Genomic DNA, 18873 nt, shown 5'->3' on the forward strand with positions numbered 1-18873 from the left:
TACCAAAGTTTATCTGCAGATCTCAATGCAGTTATCTTGCAGGGTGTTACTGTGCTTTAGTACACCTTAAAGCTCCACCATAAAAACGCACAAATTTAGGGGAGATTATATCGGTATAACTAAGCAACTACCTGCATTCATGTTGTTTAGGAAAAACAGAACACTACTGCAAATTTCCCCATGTCAGGTTAAGTGATTCACTTCAAAGCAGCCAACTCCAGGTGGCAGGAGTCAGGTATGGTTCCAGCAGCTCACACAATGCCTCCTATTATCCTCTCAACACCAGGAGAAATGCTCAGAGTCCTCACTGTGTGGTAAACACTACATGGGACAAAAACCCCAAATTGGAACATGACAGCTTAAAAAGTTAACGTGGGTTGCAGGCCTATCTACAGCAAAATCTCTAATTCAACTATTCTGAGCTAAAAATACAAGTTATTATGATCTAAAAACACAGGTTGAAACGGATTATCATGCATATATTTGTCAGAACAATTGAAGAAGGAGCACCTTTAACATTTTAAACGCTCCCACCATGTATTTCAACAGGTGTCACCCTAATGCACTTTAATTCTTTTTCCATTATTCCTGCTTTACTACTTCTTTGCAACTGAAAAATATCAGAGGAAAGGTGGTCAAAGCAGTTGCTTTTGTAATTAACCTGGTGGGCCTTCCAGGGAGCATGTGCTGGGGGGAGAGGGAAGAAAACTTCAGAATTTAACACAAATTAACTGCTCTAATTTCTGTTTACTGTTTAAAGTCAGTACCTATGAGACTATACAAATAAGACAGATAATTAAGCAATTCTAAACCCCTCAAGTAGATTGAAGTGAGGTTTACATTAAACATTAAGCATAATGTTCAAGCAAGTTTCTTCTGTTCCCACATATAATTCTCACGGCTACAAAGCTGCTTTGCAATTCCACCTTGCAATTACTGAAAAAAAAAAACACCCCACATAACATTCTCTCCTTTTAACAAGCGTGATATCTATTTATATCGAGACAGAGATTTTAATATTATTTAAAAAACATGCCTTTTAAGTCTGGCCAGCTTCAGAGTCAACTTTAAGTAGAATGATGTGTTAGACCTGTTCCCGTTGCGAGTCCACACTATTAAAGTTTTGTTATTTTAGAGATATATTGCATTTTTTAAAAAAATTCAGATAAGCAGCAAGTAATACGCTAACGCAGACACTCTGAAAACTGTAAAAGTGATGACAAAGTGTTTCTGAATGGGAAAAACTTGGAAGCTTTTGCGGTACAGCAGCAGCAGAACCAAAAGCGAAGAGTTTAGTATGACAGTCACCTTTCCCTCGTAAATATTAGCCCTTATGCCTGCCTTACGGGGCAGATGGGGGAACCCTCCCCTCACAGAACACATGCCTTTCATTACTGAGAAGTGTTTCATATTTCTTCAGGAGACTCTGGCTTTGAAAACGAAAAGCATCCACCAGCTTTTCTATAAACGCCTCCAGACTCCTCTGGCTAAGAGGGAGCCACTGCCAGTCCGGACGGAAAAAGAAAAAAAAAAAAGGCAAAAAAAAAATTGAAAAGCGCCAGATATTTCAGAAATTCGCTCTCCCAGCACAATTTCCCCGGTGGGGAGGGGGAAGGAAAAAGAGAAGACGCTGCCGGCGGGGCCACGTCGCCCGGCGCCGCCAGCCCCCGGCCGAGGGCAGGGCCGTGCCCCGGGCGGGGGTCGCCGCCCCGCCCCGCATTCCACCGCCCCTCGGCCCCACACCGCCCCCCCCAGAGCCGGGGGTCTCCCCGCAGCCACCCCCCCTTAGCCGAGAGGGCGGCAGGTAGCGGGCGAGGGCGCCGCCGGGGGACGGCGTGAGGTGCGGGGCAGGGCGGGCCCTCGGTCCCCGCACGGTACCGCTCTGAGGAACCGGGCACGGAGGGGCGAGACCCGCACCTGGGAGCCGACCGGGCCCCTCCAGCCCCCACCGGTCCTCCCCGCGGCCCCGGCGGGCGACATCCCCCCACCTTCTCCTCCCCCCGCCGCCGCGGCGCGTCCCAGCTCCCCCGGCGGCCCTTACCGGAGAGCGGCGGCCGTGCGCAGGCAGCAGCCGGGCCGCCGCGGGCCCTGCGCGCTCCCGCCCCGCTGCCCATGGAGCGCCCTCCCCTCAGCGCGGCCCGCGCCGCCGCCCCCGGCGCCACCGCCGCTCCTCCCGGCACCGCCCCCTACACGCCCGCGGCCCGCCATTGGTCGGCCGCGCGGGAGTGGGCGGGGATTGGCTTATACCCCGCCCAGGGAGCGATACCACCCCTCACGGGCCCGATCGCCCTGCGGCGGGGTGAACGGTGCGGGCCGGGGCGGGGAGAGGCGGTGGGGCCGGGGCCTCCTCCTGAAGACCTCCTCCTGAAGACCTCCTCCTGAAGACCTCCTCCTGAAGAGCTCCTCCTGAAAGGAGCTCGGAACCGCCGGGCGTTCAGCGGGGGTGGTTGCAAGACTCAGGAGAAAGGAGCTGCACAGAAATCCCCCCAAAATCACCCAAACTGGTGTACCCAAAGCAAGCCTCAAAAGCGAGGGACAGCCCAAATTCAGACTACTTGGTGTTTAGCAAACAGGGTTTACTTTAAAGTGATTTAGCCCAACGACAAACAAAACCCGTGTGACAAAGAGGAGGCTATGTTTCTCATACTCTACCTCCCACGCCTTCTGCTCCCGAACGCAGGTTGTCGTTCATTGTACGGCTTCCAGTATTGTTATGAGCAAGATGCTCATGGGCACGCACACACACACGCGCACGCTTCCCTTTCTACTACACCCGGCTTGCATTTGTTTCTGTGTGAGCTCTGTTGGCTACTTTGGGGAAATAAAAAGCAGAAATAAAATCTAAATGTAACAGCATCAGACTATACCCCCAGGACGGGAGTGGATTCAGCTACCCTGACAGCCCAAATTTTGGCATAATTTAGCTTCTGAATTTAGCTGCCCGTGCACATATATGCTCATTTTTCTGGATAAGAAAAGAAGTCAGAAAAGCAGAAATTTGCAGCATCATACAGGAACTCAGGTAGTTCCCATCAGCATCAGGACCTTTAGATCTCTGTACAAACTTTTGCTACGTCAGCTCACAGTAGCTGATGGCACCCATAGTTTTTCCATCTTCTAAAGGCAGGAACAACAACAAAAAAACTCACAAACCCATGCTTTATTCCTCACTAATAAATTCAACATTCTTAAGTCCAGTGCCCAAGTTCTGGAATGGGACATACTTTTGATAATGTATCAAAGCTCTCAGCATCTAATTCTTAGCCCAGTCCCTCAAGCCTAGCGGTTTCAAGCTTTACATCTCATAATTCCCCATCCTTGCTCCAGTCTCCTTCCCCAGCCCCTCCAGCACACTGCCCATTCAGGATTCTGTGTCAGAGCACCAGCTTTCTCCTTGGTCCATTCTTCCTCTCCCTATAAGCCATAATTTCTTCTGTTGGAAGAATTTTATTCCATTTCTTTTGGAATTTATAAAGCCTGAAACTAAGCAACCAAACTAAAACAAGTTGGGACATTATTTACCTCTAGAGTCAGCATTAAGCACTGTTCATTAACTTTCCTTTACCTTAAAAAAATGCTAAATAAAATGTGATGTAAATTTAGAAATCCAGTAAATGGTTATAAATTCTTCGAGTCTTCTAAGTATGGAGAAAAGCAAACAATGAAAACAATGCCCTGAGCTTCAAAAAGGTTTTGATCATTCAGGTAATTGATACAGCAGATGTCAAAATCAGGCCGGAATAAACAATTGTAAAGTAATTTAACGTGAAAGCAAGGAACTATGGTAGGGCATGTGAGTTAAATAGTACCATCAACAATCACATCGTCAGAAAAAGTATTAAAGGTTTATTGTGGGAAAAGTCACTGAAACCATTAGATAAGCGTCTAATAGCAATAAATAACGTAAACAAGAAATTCCACCTATACTTATCAATAGATAGAATACAAAGCAATGGATACTATTTGGTCTGCCAAACCTTTGTTGGAAAGCAAAGCGTATAACTACAGCAGACTCTCTCTTCCTTGTAGACACTCTTTTTGAAAACAGAAGTAGCTTTACCTTGCCATAATTACACCCTTCCCAGGCACATTTGTGAAAATGAAAGGAGGAATCAACTCAGCTGTTTGAAGGACATACCCAGCTCTTGTCCTTGCACTGTTTCGGAAGTAAGCATACGTTTTGTTGTGTTTCAGCCCCTCCACGCGTTACTCTCTCTCGGCTCAGCTCCCACATAGGCTAACCTGCATCTATACAAGAATTCAGAAATATTTTTTTGTGTGTGAATTGTTTATTTGAAAAAAAAAAAATCAGTTCCAGAGATCAAACTGAAAGTGTCAAAAAGTAGAAGTACTAAGATTACATGTTTTTATGCTTCTGAAATATTTTGTTTCAGGCACTTTTGATTTAAAACATAAAAGTGTTCTACGTTGTGGGAGGCCTGGGTTCAAACGTCTTTTGAAAAAAGGATTCGAGCCCACATCTGCCACATTATGTGAATAGTAGGTAAAGTTTTGGGTTTTCCTCAAAGTAAAACAACAAACAATTGTCCTTTTTAATTTTGGTTGTTCAGAGCTTTTTTTCCTCCCCATTTTCAGTTGGGCTGCCAGACTGAATAAAGAGTCCTCTGCATTCCCCCTGAATCAAGACTAGCACAAAACAGCTGCAACCACGTCCCAGACCGTACAGTGTTGATTACCTCCTAAATTGCCTTGGAAAATATTAGATTAAAGAGAAATGGAAATAACAGATCTACCTTCAAGAGGACACGGCTTGCATAAAAGACCAGGTCTACATCACAGCTTGCAACTTTTGCTGCAGTAGATAAACTGGAAGGAGGATTAAGGGTCTGACAGCTGCTGTATTTTGGTCATCCTTTACTACTCAACAGGGCTAATGACCCTTTTTAGCCAAGTATAACCTACAGCAACACTAATGCAGGCTTCAGGGAAGCAACAGAAGTTGAGCAGGTGAAAGGTTGTTTAAAGTCACCTTTCTTCTGCACTTCAACCAACTATCATAGTTTGCTTGGAACAAACAATCAGTTCGTTCAATGAACAATCAGTTCTTAGGCAAATAGCGAAGACCGGGGCAATAAAAATAGTACAGGATCTCAGCAATGTATTCTCCAAGAAGAGACACCAAAATCAAATTTGTTTTCCTGAAAAATGCTGAATTTTCCTCTGAGCAGCCACTGAAATCTCTGACTCATTAGGAGCCACTTGTGTGATTCTTTTAACAGGTTCTTTTTTCCTGATAGAGCATGTGTACGCAGTGAAATAAATGCTATAGCACATCTCTCTTAAAAAAACCCAAACAAACCCCAAAAATCTATGCAGTCAGCTCCAAGCGTCTGCTTCTCCCTTCGCAGTGTTGAACAGTATTTTACTCACACAAAAGTCCCTTTGAAATCCCAGGAAAAGCCTGCCTGATGAAAGCCACTCTGCACTGCAGCTTTCAGTCACTGTGAAGAGAGGAAACATTTCTAGGTAGCAGCATTAATGTAACTAGAACTGGGAAAGTGACACTTACTAAGAAATTAGTTTCAAAATACTGTCTCTATTCTATGTACCTGCGGAAGTGCCAAACATTCTAGACTAGTTGGAAGACATAAATACAGAACTTACTGAGAGCAGGAGGAGTTCAACACAGAGCTGGATACTTGCTACTATTGTTAACGGCCATGTCAGCAAGGGAAGCAGCAGCTGAGAAGGGAACCCAATTCTAACCACACACTGAACACCTCCATAAATAAAATTAGAGAGGTAACTTGGTAGAAGTTTCCACCTTCTGCTTACATTCCAGCGAGCAGAAATCTGCTCTCTAGAAAGCATTTCCACAAACCAGTTTTTTCCAAGAATCTTATATACAGGCTCCTCCAGAAGGCCAATATCACTTGTATATCAGAAAACAGTTCAAGACTCAGCTCCTGTTAAAGGAAATAACGTGTCATTTTTGGTAAAACAAAACATTGCCCGCAGCTACATTTTAAGTTTTAATGGACAGTCAATGAAGAACATCTGGAACTCAAATCTGCAAATTATTTGTATAAAGTCTGAGAAAACTCAGAAAATTGTTCCCCCAGCCACATGGCATCTACTGCTGGCTTATAAAAGAATTTATTTTTTCTCTCATGAGATCTCCATTTTGGGTGTAATAAATGCCACCCACCTACCTGAGAACCTGTCAAGATACCCAGATTCATATGCACTTCCTAGAACATCCTGTGTTTCAGCCAGTGCACCAAATGCCCGCAGGGGAGCTACGTGGGTGAAACTGCGGGAGCCACTATGCACTGGAATGAACCTGCAGAGCCAACTGATAGAGAACAGAAACACCCCATCTCCTGCAGACATGCTTCTCACCCAGGGATCAGCCTTCTCTCTCTTCTCAGTCCCGATCTTCAAGGCAGACCACAAAGCACTTCTAAAGATCAGCAAGGGAAATTAAATTCATAGCTTTAGTAGGTTTTAAAACCCGTATTTTTTGTTTAACGGCTCATCACAGTTCACCCATAAAATAACCCCTTCACGCTTTTTAATGTGATGAACGAGGCCTCTCTCTTTTCTATACGAGTAATCTCTTGCTCACCTCTCCTCCTGCTAATAGTCCTCTTCTCCACCAATCTCTCCTCTGTTTCACAGTTATTGACTGTTTTTTCTCTCAGATGATCTAGCTGATATTTAGCCTAATGCAGAGCAGTTATTCTCAGTCATTCTCAAACCTGAGGCCCCAAAACTTGATGACTATTTCTTTTCAGTTATATCAAAGGATCTGATTTAAAACTCTTTGTCTGGTCTTTTCTCCTTTTATATAACGTCTTGCCCTACTCAGGATGAGCTACGTACCATCATAAACTATTCCTCAAAAATTATGCAAGGCTGAAAGCGTGATGTGAGAAATGCAACTGGACACAGGACAACTCCATTTGCTAATCCTCCCGGGAAAAGGATCGCCACTGGCATGGGCAGCACCCCATTTCCTAACTTTTAACAAGCAGTTTCTCAAAAAACTTCCACCTTAACTAGTAATTGCCAAGGAGGACAGTGGGTGGTGAGGAATGAGAGGAAAGACTGCATGAAGGAAACAACTTCCAGAACCTTCGCAGCTTGCCAAATGCGCTATTAACCAACAGTAATTACGGCACAGGGACCTGCTGCTTTGGGAGCCAGGAGGCCTGAAGCTAACCACCCCAGCTCAGTTAGCCCCAGCTGCTGTACCGGTACCAGCTGGGTTCAAGGGAGAGAAAGCCTAACAATTAAGGGTAGGCAGAGAAACAGGCTGTTTCTACAGGGAACAGGAGTTTTGGCTGGGAACTGCTTGTAGGTGGTATCTTGCCAAAGGCTGTCAGCCAGGCTGTTGGTTTGATGTGCTCTGGGTAGCAGGGTTACCGCCTGCCAGCTGAGGGAGAGGTGATAAGCAAAGCTGCCGGTGCTGGATTTGCCTTGCAGGAGAAGAGGGGTTGCGATGTAGCTTCTGTTGGCTTTGTGTTTTGATTTAAGGATTGGAAGTAGATTATAAGATACAGAGGCAGTGTTACCTAGTTTCTGAAATTCCTCAGGATGCCAGGCCTGCGGGGTGCAGGGGCTCCTGCCGTCGCTGGGTTTCTTTCTCGCTGCTCTGGAGCATGCCAAAATCCTTCTGAAAGCGCTGACCATTGCTGCTCTCAGCATTAAAGCAAAAATTCCTTTATATCTTGACAGTTTTTAGTAGCTTCAGTGTTTGATAAACCAGATGAAAACAAAAAAAAAGTGTGGCTAAAACTTTTTCTTCCGCCCATTTGCATAATTACTAACACATCAGTAAGTCAATTTAAGTGTAGCAAATAAAACCCCTAATCCTCCATAGCCTCATAACTATTGGTAGAGAAAAATGGAATGTAAGGTAAAAATATTCCTCCTCTTGAAAGGACAGTGTATTTCAGGTTGGGAGAGCAGGTAAGGCCCTTAAGTAGCTATCAAATACACTACATGTCATTAAGTGGTTTCTACTTCCAGATTTATGCTTTTGCCTCTTCCTTCCTTCTCCTGCCTCAGATGTTGTGGTGTGATTGTCCAAATCCAGTCCTGAAAAAATGATCCAGGTTAAAAGAACCCTTATGGTTAAATGTCTCGCAGTTCACTGGGATCGTTTTGCCAAGAGAGCGAGTACGGCCTGCCTCGATGCTGGTAAACCTAAGCATAATCGTTTGTGATGGGGTAGGGATCTCCAACCTCACAACCTGCTTTAGGTGAAGCTGGAATAACTTTTCTCATTGTGGCTTATGGTTTTCTGTGCTAGTCTCACAGGTTCTATTTGGCCTCCATATGTAGTTTTGTTGCCAGGGATCATATTTTTATGTTGGAGCCTAGACAAATAAAAGAGAAACTCAGCTAAAGATCAGTACCGTTGATACCTTGGCTGTTGTACAGTTTGTGCAGGAAGAAACTGTTTCAGGTTTTATTCCAATATATCTGTTTCAGATACAATGATGTATGTTATGTAGTTTGGTTTTTTTTCTTCCACCTCGGGAGGAAAAAATAGTAAAAAATAAGAGTTAAACCAGAGCTATTCCTCACTGCTTGCAATTATTTAGGCAAAAAACCTGCCTTATGCTGCACTCATAACAAGATATGTTATTCCCAGCATAGGTATCCTCATAAGATTGCAAGTGAACCTTGTTTAATGGGTGTAGTTAAAGAACAGAGGTGGCTGATATTGGCTGGCAAGGACAATTGAGCTAACTGTGTTGAATTTGAATCGTAGTGACTCCGTGTGCTGGTATAACAGTGTATCTGAACTGCGGCTAGGGGACCGCTTGGATATAGAGGAGGGATATAGAGGAGAACTGTGTTCTCCTGGTCATGACTAATGGCCAGTATTTGGTACTTCAGGACCAAACAGGACTGGAAAATACAGGTTATTCTCATCATTACAGAGCAAGGTACACTTTACCCTTACTAAAGCTCATAGATAATTAAGCTCTGTTCTCAAGTAGATCTGATTATTCTGCTTTCTAACTACAGAGGCAGCATGGTATTACCAAGGCTAGGAAAACATAATCCAGTTATAATGTATGGCTCATCTCAAGTTTTACTGAATTTCATATTCTGGCCGCATTAATTGAGGAAGTATTTTTTTGTGCAAGGAGCTCATTCAGTGGTTTTCATCCTGGACTTTATAACTTGAATATCTCAGTCAAGTTCTTTCTAATACCTTCTTGCCTTCAAGTATTACAGTCTGCCTTGTGATACAGTAGTCTTAATCATCTGTATTAATTTAGGTCTTCAGAATGACATCCCACTTTGTTGAACACTGGTGAGTATATAGGCTAGAGGATATAATATTAATGAAGTTGCTAAAGTGATTATAATGCGTTCATAGGTTTTGAAAGCACAGTGCTATTGCCGGTCTCTTTTGGTGTTAGTGAATTCAGATCTGTATCTTGAGGCAATATTGTCATCAGGATTCTGCAGCATATAACCAGATTAGCAACAAAGGTGAGCTCAGGAGAGAGCTCCTAGTCCTGCGTAACAGTTTACATAACTTGTCAGTGGTGTTTCTCATAGAAAAAAATCTGCTTGATTCTCTCAATGATAACTCTGAAAGCCTGTTGATCATGAATATGAGCTTCAGACAAAGCTTCTGGGAGAGGACTTGCTTCTCTAACATTCTTAGTTTACGTTATCAACAATCCATACTGGGCCAGGGACTGAGCTTTTCCCTACCCATCAGTATTTCCTTTCTTTCAAAGTGTTGGCCCTTCACTCAAGTGGTATAATTACAAACAGAGGAAAGAAACATCTGTCACACAGCTGTGGGACTTGTCCATGTGAATAGATCTGGCATAAATAAATACAAGTAGAAAAGATACAGGTATGGGCCCTTTAAGGGTGAGAAAGTTACTAAACACCTCTTAAATATCTTTGAGTATGCTAATCCCTTAACTATTGTACGAAAGCTTCAGTAAAAATAGTGAACTCTATTCAGTTTCTGATAAAAGAGTTGAGGATGCTTGGTCCCAAGGGACAACTCCTGAGCTGACCACAGCTGTGAACCTTCCCACAGCCTACGTGCAGCACCTAAATTCCTGAAGGGGATTTCCTACTGACCTTAATGGCTCTTTGCTCAGGGCACAGGTTGTTCAGCTCTCTTATAATGAGGCTCCTCAATCTTCCTATTCACAATACAGGGAGTGTAGGTGCTTAAGAGAGGATTCCCTGCAGGCCATGGGCTGGGACACCAGCCTTACAGCCTGTCAGTCTCTCACTGGTCTTGGCCCAAAAGTTGCTAAACCAACACCAACAGTGGTTTGCCTGTTTTGTTTTGTTTCCTGTTTTTGCTTTAAATAGTAATGATGAGTCTGATTAGCTGCAAGACAGCAGATGCTATTGTAATATAAGATTCGAATAACAGATGTGAGAACAGACTCTGGCCTTGGCTTAAATGACATATGTTGTTTATTATTATTATTTAACATTTTTTTTGTGCAGTGGAAGCCAGGTTTTCTGCTCTTTGAAAAACTCCTTACTGAATAATATGTACAAAATCAGGACCTTTATTAACTTATGCATATACAAAAATCTGAGTAAATAAAATTGCTGTATCGAAAAGAGCAGTATATATTTTGAAATATCATACTGATCACAGAAGGGTTAAGTGATAAGCTAACGAACTGATTTATTGCTGTCATTTCACCTAGGTGAAATAATCCAACATGATACTTATGGTTAAAGGTCAACGAAGGAAGCGTGTAAAGCTCCGTTACTTTTGGGTTTGTATATGGCATAAAAATACAGAGTACAGTTCACTACATTAAAAACCACAGTACTTTAACAATTTTATCCTGACAAAAGCCGTAAGTGGCTTGCACTTACCGATAGCTATTAAAAAAAGAGTTTGGTTTCAGATAATATTATTTTATAAATCTGTAGCCCTAATGAGATACCTGAATTATATATAAATAGAAAACGGCAGTATTAAATAAAAAATAAGTAACCCAAGCTCTACTTGTTTATGTCCAAGTTATTACTGGTTCATTGCAATATGGAACTGTGTTTGATAACAGCATGAATGAGAGATTGAAGTTGACAGGTTTGCAAAGCTAAGGAATGGAAAGGCTGCTGATGTCGCCTGAGCTACGGCAGAACGCGCCCTGCCTGGCGACACTCCTCAGCTTTCTCCTGTGAATTAACTTGCTTTGGTAGGATCGCGTGGGGATTCCCTGTGAGCACCCCAGCTCACCCCATGATTCAGAAAGATGCTGGTCCCCACATATGATGGGGTGTCTCTGTGAGGAGACTTAGACCACATGTCAGGTCAAAATGACCGTGGATAGAGCCCATTTGCTTTGGCAGACACTGCTGGTAGCTGCCCTGGGAAGAGGAGTCGGACTAGGTACAAGCCTACGGAGAAGCAAATTCCATTCTCCTAGAACCAGAGGCCTTTACTGAGGGCAGGCCACGAAACCTGGGCTGGTTCCTTCCTTGCCACGCTGATACTGTTTTGCGGAGCGGTTTTGGAGACCATCCTCTTCAGACAGACAGCCTCCAATTCAAGATTTAGCCATGAAGCAGCATATAATCAAGAAAGTGACACTGGCAATCTTCTTTAGCGTAGGAATGTGGCTCCAGTGCCGATGGAGCGTTTGCCATCTAATTTCAGTAACTTCTTCCAACCAATAGAGAAATCTCTGAGACAGGCTTGGCTGCCAAACATTACAGGCTTTGAAGTCTGCTGGCAGGTAAAAGCTGCGTGTCAGTGACCTACAAAAACATCAAAAGGTATGTCAAGGAATGCTGTTGCAAGGGCTGGAAGCTGGAAATCTAAAAGAAAATCCTCAAAGATAATATTAAAAGACTTCAAAGGTAGGAGATATGTAGAAAATCAACAACACTAATCAAAATCAGACAAAAACAAAAATTTTCGCTGACTTGAGTAGAAGTTGGAAAGGAAGTAAAAGGGAGAAATATGTATTGCTTTCTATGGTCAGATGCGTACACGTTCTGTGTAAGCAGCAGCTATCTTGTCTTCAGGGTGTGTATATCTACACTTAAAATAAATCTATACAGATAATGCCTCAAAAGAAGATTAATAATTGATATCAATATTTTTCTTTTTACTAGCATATCTAAAGGTGCTGTATAATACTATTTTTTTTAGTAACATGGTTTGTCACAGTGTAGCGAGTATGTAATAGTGAAAGACACCGTCATTAGAGACCAGGTCCTTCATGTAACCTGCCAGAATCCAAATGTGGGACCTAAAAGACTCAAAGTGAAGGCATTAATGTAGGAAATTTACTCAGCTATGGATTAATCTCAACAGTATAAGGCTTTTTATAACCTCTGGTACTTTATCTCTTAAGTAAGGATTTTTCAGTAATGAAAACATAACATTAGAACATAAAATTTATGTAGAAGGAACTTTGGAACTGAAATAGGTAATGCTTCAAAATAAGAATGACCAGGCTGGGTAAGACCAAGAATCCAGTAAGACCAGTATCCTGCTTCTCGTAATAGCCATGAATGGATGCTTAAAGAAGATACGGAACACTGGACAGGAATATATAACACTTTCCCTGAGCTTCCAGTCATTTGCAGCTGAGAAACCTCCTGAGCCAAACACAATTTCTGTTTATCTAGTAATTCTCAGAATTCCTCTCCTGTGAACATGTGTAGTCCTCTCCTGAAACTAAACTTTTAGCAAACACAACATCCTGTAGCAGGGAGTTCCCTGCTTTCCAAACACTGTAAAGAATTCTTTTTTTTTTTCTTTTTTTTTTCTTTTTTTCTTTTCCCCTCCTAGTTTTGACATCTGAGAGTCACAGGTACTGTACTGTACAGATTCAGACTGGGTACCTGAATCTGGCTCTTGCCTCAAAACCTGATCTGTGAAGACAGGCCCTATCGGAACATGCTGCAGGAACGGGTCCTCCCTCAGTGCCATTGTACAATGAGCGAAACAGATCAGAAAGGAGAAGGAAACAGCAGCAGCATATGATCTTGAACATCAAAATGACCACGTGAGGACATTTTTAAAATGCATTATAGCACACTTGTGTTTGCTCCGTGGAGTTCACCACAGTGCCAGAACGCACAGGGCTGTAGTTAAAATTCCACTGATAATTTTTTAGCTTTTTGTGAAGCTCTGTTTTCAATTTTCAGTGTGTAGCAGGATTACCAAATATGGGAGAATCTGCTACCACTCTGGACTTGTATCACTGCCTATGCACCAGGGATGCATAACAGAAACAGATATTTAATTATTTAACTTTTTGTGTGTGTGTGTGTTATTCCAATGGTAAAAACTGATTCCCTGTAGCCTCCAGTGTGGACAGAGAAGGTAACAGGCAGGTGGTATGGTAGACCAGAATTTTCCTGCTTTGCATCTATACCATTAAAAAAAACCAAACCAACCACAACAATAAAAAACTCTGAAAAGGAATGTTGTTGAGTATATCAAATTTATCAGATATAGTAAGAAGGGTTAAGCTGTTCAGATCACCTGCTTCAGATGCAACATAAAACTTTTTTTTTCTCTTCTCTCTCCAGGAGGACAACAAACAGTTCCCTTGTCCCTGGGGTGGTAGCAAGCCCTAACAAGGAAAAGCAGGACACATTCCTCCCTTCCCTGTTTTATAACTAGTCACTGAATTGCTCCCAACACATTCCAGATCTGGTAGGATAGCTTAATTGTCTTCACCTGGAGGCCACTGCCTGAATTCCTGTCAGTTAATATAATACCTATGAAGTGAGGCACCACAATTTCTTTCCGATGAAAGTGGGTTATGCACCCAGTCCATGGACATGAGCAGTTTTATATGTTCATTTGCATATGAAGATTTACGGGTTTCCTGGGTGTAACACAATTCCAGTTCTGAGTCTTCAGGGAGATATGCGAAAGATGAAGAACTGTTTATTGTAATAAGTTGTGGTTATGAGTGAAATTTTTAATTGCTTCCTCTACAATGAAAGGTCTGTATGGAGAAGGGAATGCTGCTGGTTTGCTTTCGCTGGTGGTGAAATAGGGAAATTTCTGTAACAATTCATGGTCAGGTGTGCAGTGTTATTCCATAAGGCAGCTGAAATTTTGCAGAGCCATTCGGACAATAATTCTTGTCACAGAATGTTATCAACCAGTACTCTGGGTCATAATTCCCCATTTCTGTAGTTACAGATAGGCTTCATACAGAACGTCAATAGGAGTCTCAAGATTCAAATCCTATATCAGCAGTAAACCAGCAAGTTTATACCTTTTCCCAAATAAGTAGCTAAACAATTAGACTCAAAAAATAAATATATTTTAGCATACAGACTCAAGCTAAGTAATTTGTCATTGTTATGCACTTCTTCTATTCCTACCATGATTTATGATGTATTTTGTAATAAGCTTTGAAACCTCACTCGTGGTGCCTGATCCTGTTCCAAGTGAAGTGAGTTGTTAATGTTGTTACAGATAAAGACTCTGGAATAGCACTGAAAACAGTTGCTTCCTAGAAAACATTCTGACAGTTTGGTGAGCCATCAGGGAGTTCCACTAGACAGCATCTTATCACAATACTGCATAGAGAGCCAGGATAAGTTTCAACAGAGATCATCGATGGCTCTTCATTCATATGTCCACTGCAGAAATGAAAATGCAGTAAGACCAGAAGGCCTCTAAGGCTTGAGAATCATGGTAAACATGGCTCTAAAAGATATAAAAATGTGCAAGACTGTACCCAGGATGATAAGCAACAGAGTGAGAATATTAACAATTCTATTTTTACCTATGTTTACTGATTTATAAATTTTACTGAGTGGAATAATGATTTAACATAAGACTTCTGACAACAAAATGAGGCTCTTGCATGAGTGGGAGACAAGTGCAGAGAGGAATGACAAAAAAAATTCTGAATAAGGAATGGCATCTGTTTTACCAACATTATTCTAATATACCTAAGTGTTAATCTAATCTAAACTAGACTAAAAGCCTACAGAAACCAGAGTTTTGAATTTCAGTGGATAAAGAAACAAATACTGCTTTTTGAATACTGCATATAATTGTCATATGTTCTATACTCTTCTATATATCTTGTATCAACAAGTCTGTATTTTGGGTTGTGTTCAGAGATACCGGAAGCTACAGCTTCCAATCCTGTAGCTGCTTGTGATGACTTTCAAAATAAACCTTAGAAACAGAGGGATCTCAAACACATACAGGGCTCCTACTAGAATGAAATTAATGGTATAATTTTCTTCTTAAGCTCAAAAGATTAAGTTCTGTGGCAAACAACAAACAGCATCTGACAGTGTTAGTCACTTTTATTTTACAGATCGCTCTCTAGATACTCACATCAATATTTCAGTTTTACAGGCATTCTTAGGAACTTTTTTTTCCTTCTGTAAAGGACCTTAACATACCACAGGAAAGGAATGGAATACATGTTTCTCAGGTGTCTTGTACAAATATGCTTCTTCATTGCTCCCATAACTAGCGAACCATTACCCGAAGTAGACCAACAGTGATTTAGACTGGTTTAACTACTATGACAGCAGAAGAAATATGCTTGTTAAATACACCTTTGGTAAATTAAATGAAAAATTAAGAGATCTGTAGATTATCAGCTCTGCAGTTGCACTACTAATACTATTTCTGCACAACATGGTTTACAGATATTCCTTAAAATCAAAGTTATGAAGGCAAATAAAGCAATGCTGTTTCACCAGCGATAAGCTCCCACTGTACAGATGTTCACTTTGACTGTAGTTAGTCCACTGACAGTCACCTCTAACACCTACAGGAGATTTGGGAATGGAGATGAATACAGATCAAGAAAATAACAAACCTAACTGTAGGATTTAAATTATCTGTCAAGATTACCGCAAATACAGCTATTGCCCGCCATTAAATGTATAATATTTGTGTGGATTTTTTCCTTTAGCATTTGCTTTTTTATTACGTTAATATAAGTGGCAGCTGAGTGATTGAGAAATCTAACCTTATGGCACCATCCTGTGGCATATTTGATAATTGCACGACTCTCAACTGCTCTTCCAGGTGCTGTCAGCTGGCCGTGACCTTCCCACGGTGAGCAGCCATGCTCCCCCGCAGTGGTGGAGCAAAGGATAGTTTAGAGCTTGAGTTCCATGTCTTTTTCTGTGGCTGAGTATCACATTGGCTACTCTAGCAAAGTTTGACCTTACCCGTGGGAAAGCGGTTTGAAGGGAAGGGAGTTTTCCCTACTATCCTAAAATTGATTCACATATACTCCTCAACTCATGGCTGGGTATGATTAATACAAATAAAATACAGAATTGGGAGATATGTGTTTAAAGAAGAAAAACTCAGATTGGAAGGGCTGAAAATCTTCATCCCAAAATACTGAAAAACTAGAATAAGAAGACCTTAGGATTGGTTCCATGGGAAATATTTCAAATAAATATATAAAGTCAGGGTGGTATATGACTGGAGAACAGGCTGTACAGTGTCTGACTCTGTAAAGGAGGGAGAGGACAGAAGTTATTCATGTCCAAAAGGTCCCTGAGTTGTCTGCAATAATTTAAAGCAAATAGTGAAGCAGTGAATAACTAGATGTAAAAGTAGACAAGAGTGTATTGGACTTAGCTGTTTTTTTAAAAAAATAACTCGATTTTCTAGGCAAAGACAATGTCACACACTTTATTCAAGTGAATATTAATAAAACACATGGTGTTTTAAATATAAAAATGTATATATAATATATAATATGTAAAAAATATATGGTGCCACTCAGAAATTTATTAATGAAGCTGGGAAAGTCTTTGTAATTTTGTCTAAAAGTGGTAAGGTTATGAATGATTTTTGAATGGTGAATCCAGCTAGAAGCTAGTAGATTTTAATGTACTCATTAGTGACCTGACATAAATGTTACCAGTGCTCTGTTGACAAAAAGATTAGAAGGTTTAATTAATATTATGCTGAAAAAAATGTTTGACCCCAAGAAATGGAGGCACAAACCAGAAGGAAATTCTACAATACAAACTATAACATCATACTTCTGAAGAATAATAACACAGAAGTCGTATAATGAGAACGCAATATTTGGAAAGAGCAAAACAGGTTGATCCAGTTTATGCAGGATGATGACAAGTGTGATACAGTTGTACAAACAGCAGGATTTACTTACCACCTGAGGTATTTCCTGCAGCAATACGAATGACACTGGTAACACTTTAAAATGGAATAGTCAAGTAAATCAGTATGCAGAAAAGACCCACGTCAATGGCACTTGTGCAGAAATGACTACTGAGGTGACCAAAGGAAGAAAAGCAAAGGCTGAGTGAGATCAGACGTCAGTGTTGCATATAAATATGCTAACCAGGTAAGCACCAAGGAGGGAGATCTGCTAAAGTGAAAGGGCAGCGATGATCACCCATAAATCAGCATGAGCTGTCAGTTTACAAATTAAGATTAGAATTTAGCAGAAAGATCCTAACCTAGAAGAGTGAGTTTCTAGAATAGATTTCCAGTTGGAATATGGGAACAAAATCTTCAGTGGTGAATCTAAACAAAAGAAACAAGGTGATACAGTGCCTCCAATAACAAGAAGTGGACTCGATCCACATCTCTTCCATGTCTATATTCTTCTTATACTGTTAGTCTGCAGATGAATTAATTGTGCCTTTTTGCAAACATGACCCTAGAATGTGCATTTATTAGCTTTACACTATTAGATTTATTTGCTTTATTTATTAGCTTTACACTATTAGCTTTATTAGCTTTACACTATTTGTGTTTTAGCCCCCAATTGACTAGAAAACTTCTGGGCCGAAACCCAGACCTACAGAGCACGATATCATGCATAGCACCGCTCTCTCCAGTGCCAGTCTTGAAAAAACTGTCCTTCAGGAAATGTTGAGTCTTTCATAAGCTGTCAGCCCAGCCTTGCCTGTGATGAATCAGGTATTTCCCAGATGATCATATCAACTGAAGACCGGTTGGATGTGTTAATTTATTACAGCCAGCTAAGAAGCAGCTGAATGTTACCTTCAAAAGGTAAGAATATAGTTAAATAAGGTATCTCTGCAGGAATGGCTATACAGTGAATGGTCCCAAGCATTGTGAGATTTCTGGTTTTATGGCATAGGTTGATGGAGAGTTTTGTGCTACTACTAGGTTCTTGTTTGCATGAATATTGCCTTGGAAAAGCAAACAAACAAACCTCACAACCAAATTGAATATGTAAAGAGGTAGTTTGGCTTCCCAATCCAAGAATTCACTACCACGTATACAGTCATTTTGAGTTCTTTTTCAGAACACTGTTTTTATTAATTATGATCTGGGAGGAAAACTAGAACTATTTTGTCTTGGTTGGGTGTTAGTCAAAGTATTTCTTGCTGTTGGAGGAGACTATGTAGCTTTAAAGGAAACCTTAGAGTTCTTTAATCCTTATTCTCTTGTTTGCTCCACTTTTCTATTAGCTTTTTTGCAGTTTTTTGCTACTTCATTTTAGTTCAGTGACAGAATTCTGAAAACAGCAAATTCCAAGAGCACAAGTGAAAATATCCTCAAAATGCCAGCACTATGTTCGCTGTGGGATTGCATTTTGTGCCAAAAGTAAGATGATGAATCTAGAAATTTTGGAGAAGAACCTTAAAGTTAGTTTGGGTCATAATATGAATTAAGTTTTATTGAACCAGTGAGGTACTGCTTATGTGACCACAACTGAACTGAATAAACTTGGAGTCTAAGGCTTGTTATTGTCGGCTGGACTTGACGATCTTAGAGGTCTTCTCCAACCTTAATGATTCTATGATTGTGAATGGAAGGTCCCATTATCCACCTCTAGAACTTCTAAGGCACAACCATTATGACTTTACATTTGTAGGAACCTCCCTCCTTTTCTCCTTCCTCCTTCCCTAGACTTTTCTTGC

General features: G+C 41.2%; 1 protein-coding gene across 4 annotated transcripts in view; it reads right to left on the reverse strand.

Moving 5' to 3' along the window:
• Positions 1-2127, reverse strand: part of ARHGAP29 (Rho GTPase activating protein 29) — a 52778-nt gene extending 50651 nt beyond the window's left edge. For all 4 annotated transcript variants that reach the window (XM_075098157.1, XM_075098158.1, XM_075098159.1 and 1 more), the window contains exon 1: positions 2042-2127. The gene's annotated coding sequence lies outside the window, so the exon portion shown is untranslated. The remainder of the gene's footprint in view (positions 1-2041) is intronic.
• Positions 2128-18873: the final 16746 nt, after the last annotated feature.

Source organism: Phalacrocorax aristotelis, chromosome 6 (assembly GCF_949628215.1).
Source record: "Phalacrocorax aristotelis chromosome 6, bGulAri2.1, whole genome shotgun sequence".
Classification (NCBI taxonomy): domain Eukaryota; kingdom Metazoa; phylum Chordata; class Aves; order Suliformes; family Phalacrocoracidae; genus Phalacrocorax; species Phalacrocorax aristotelis.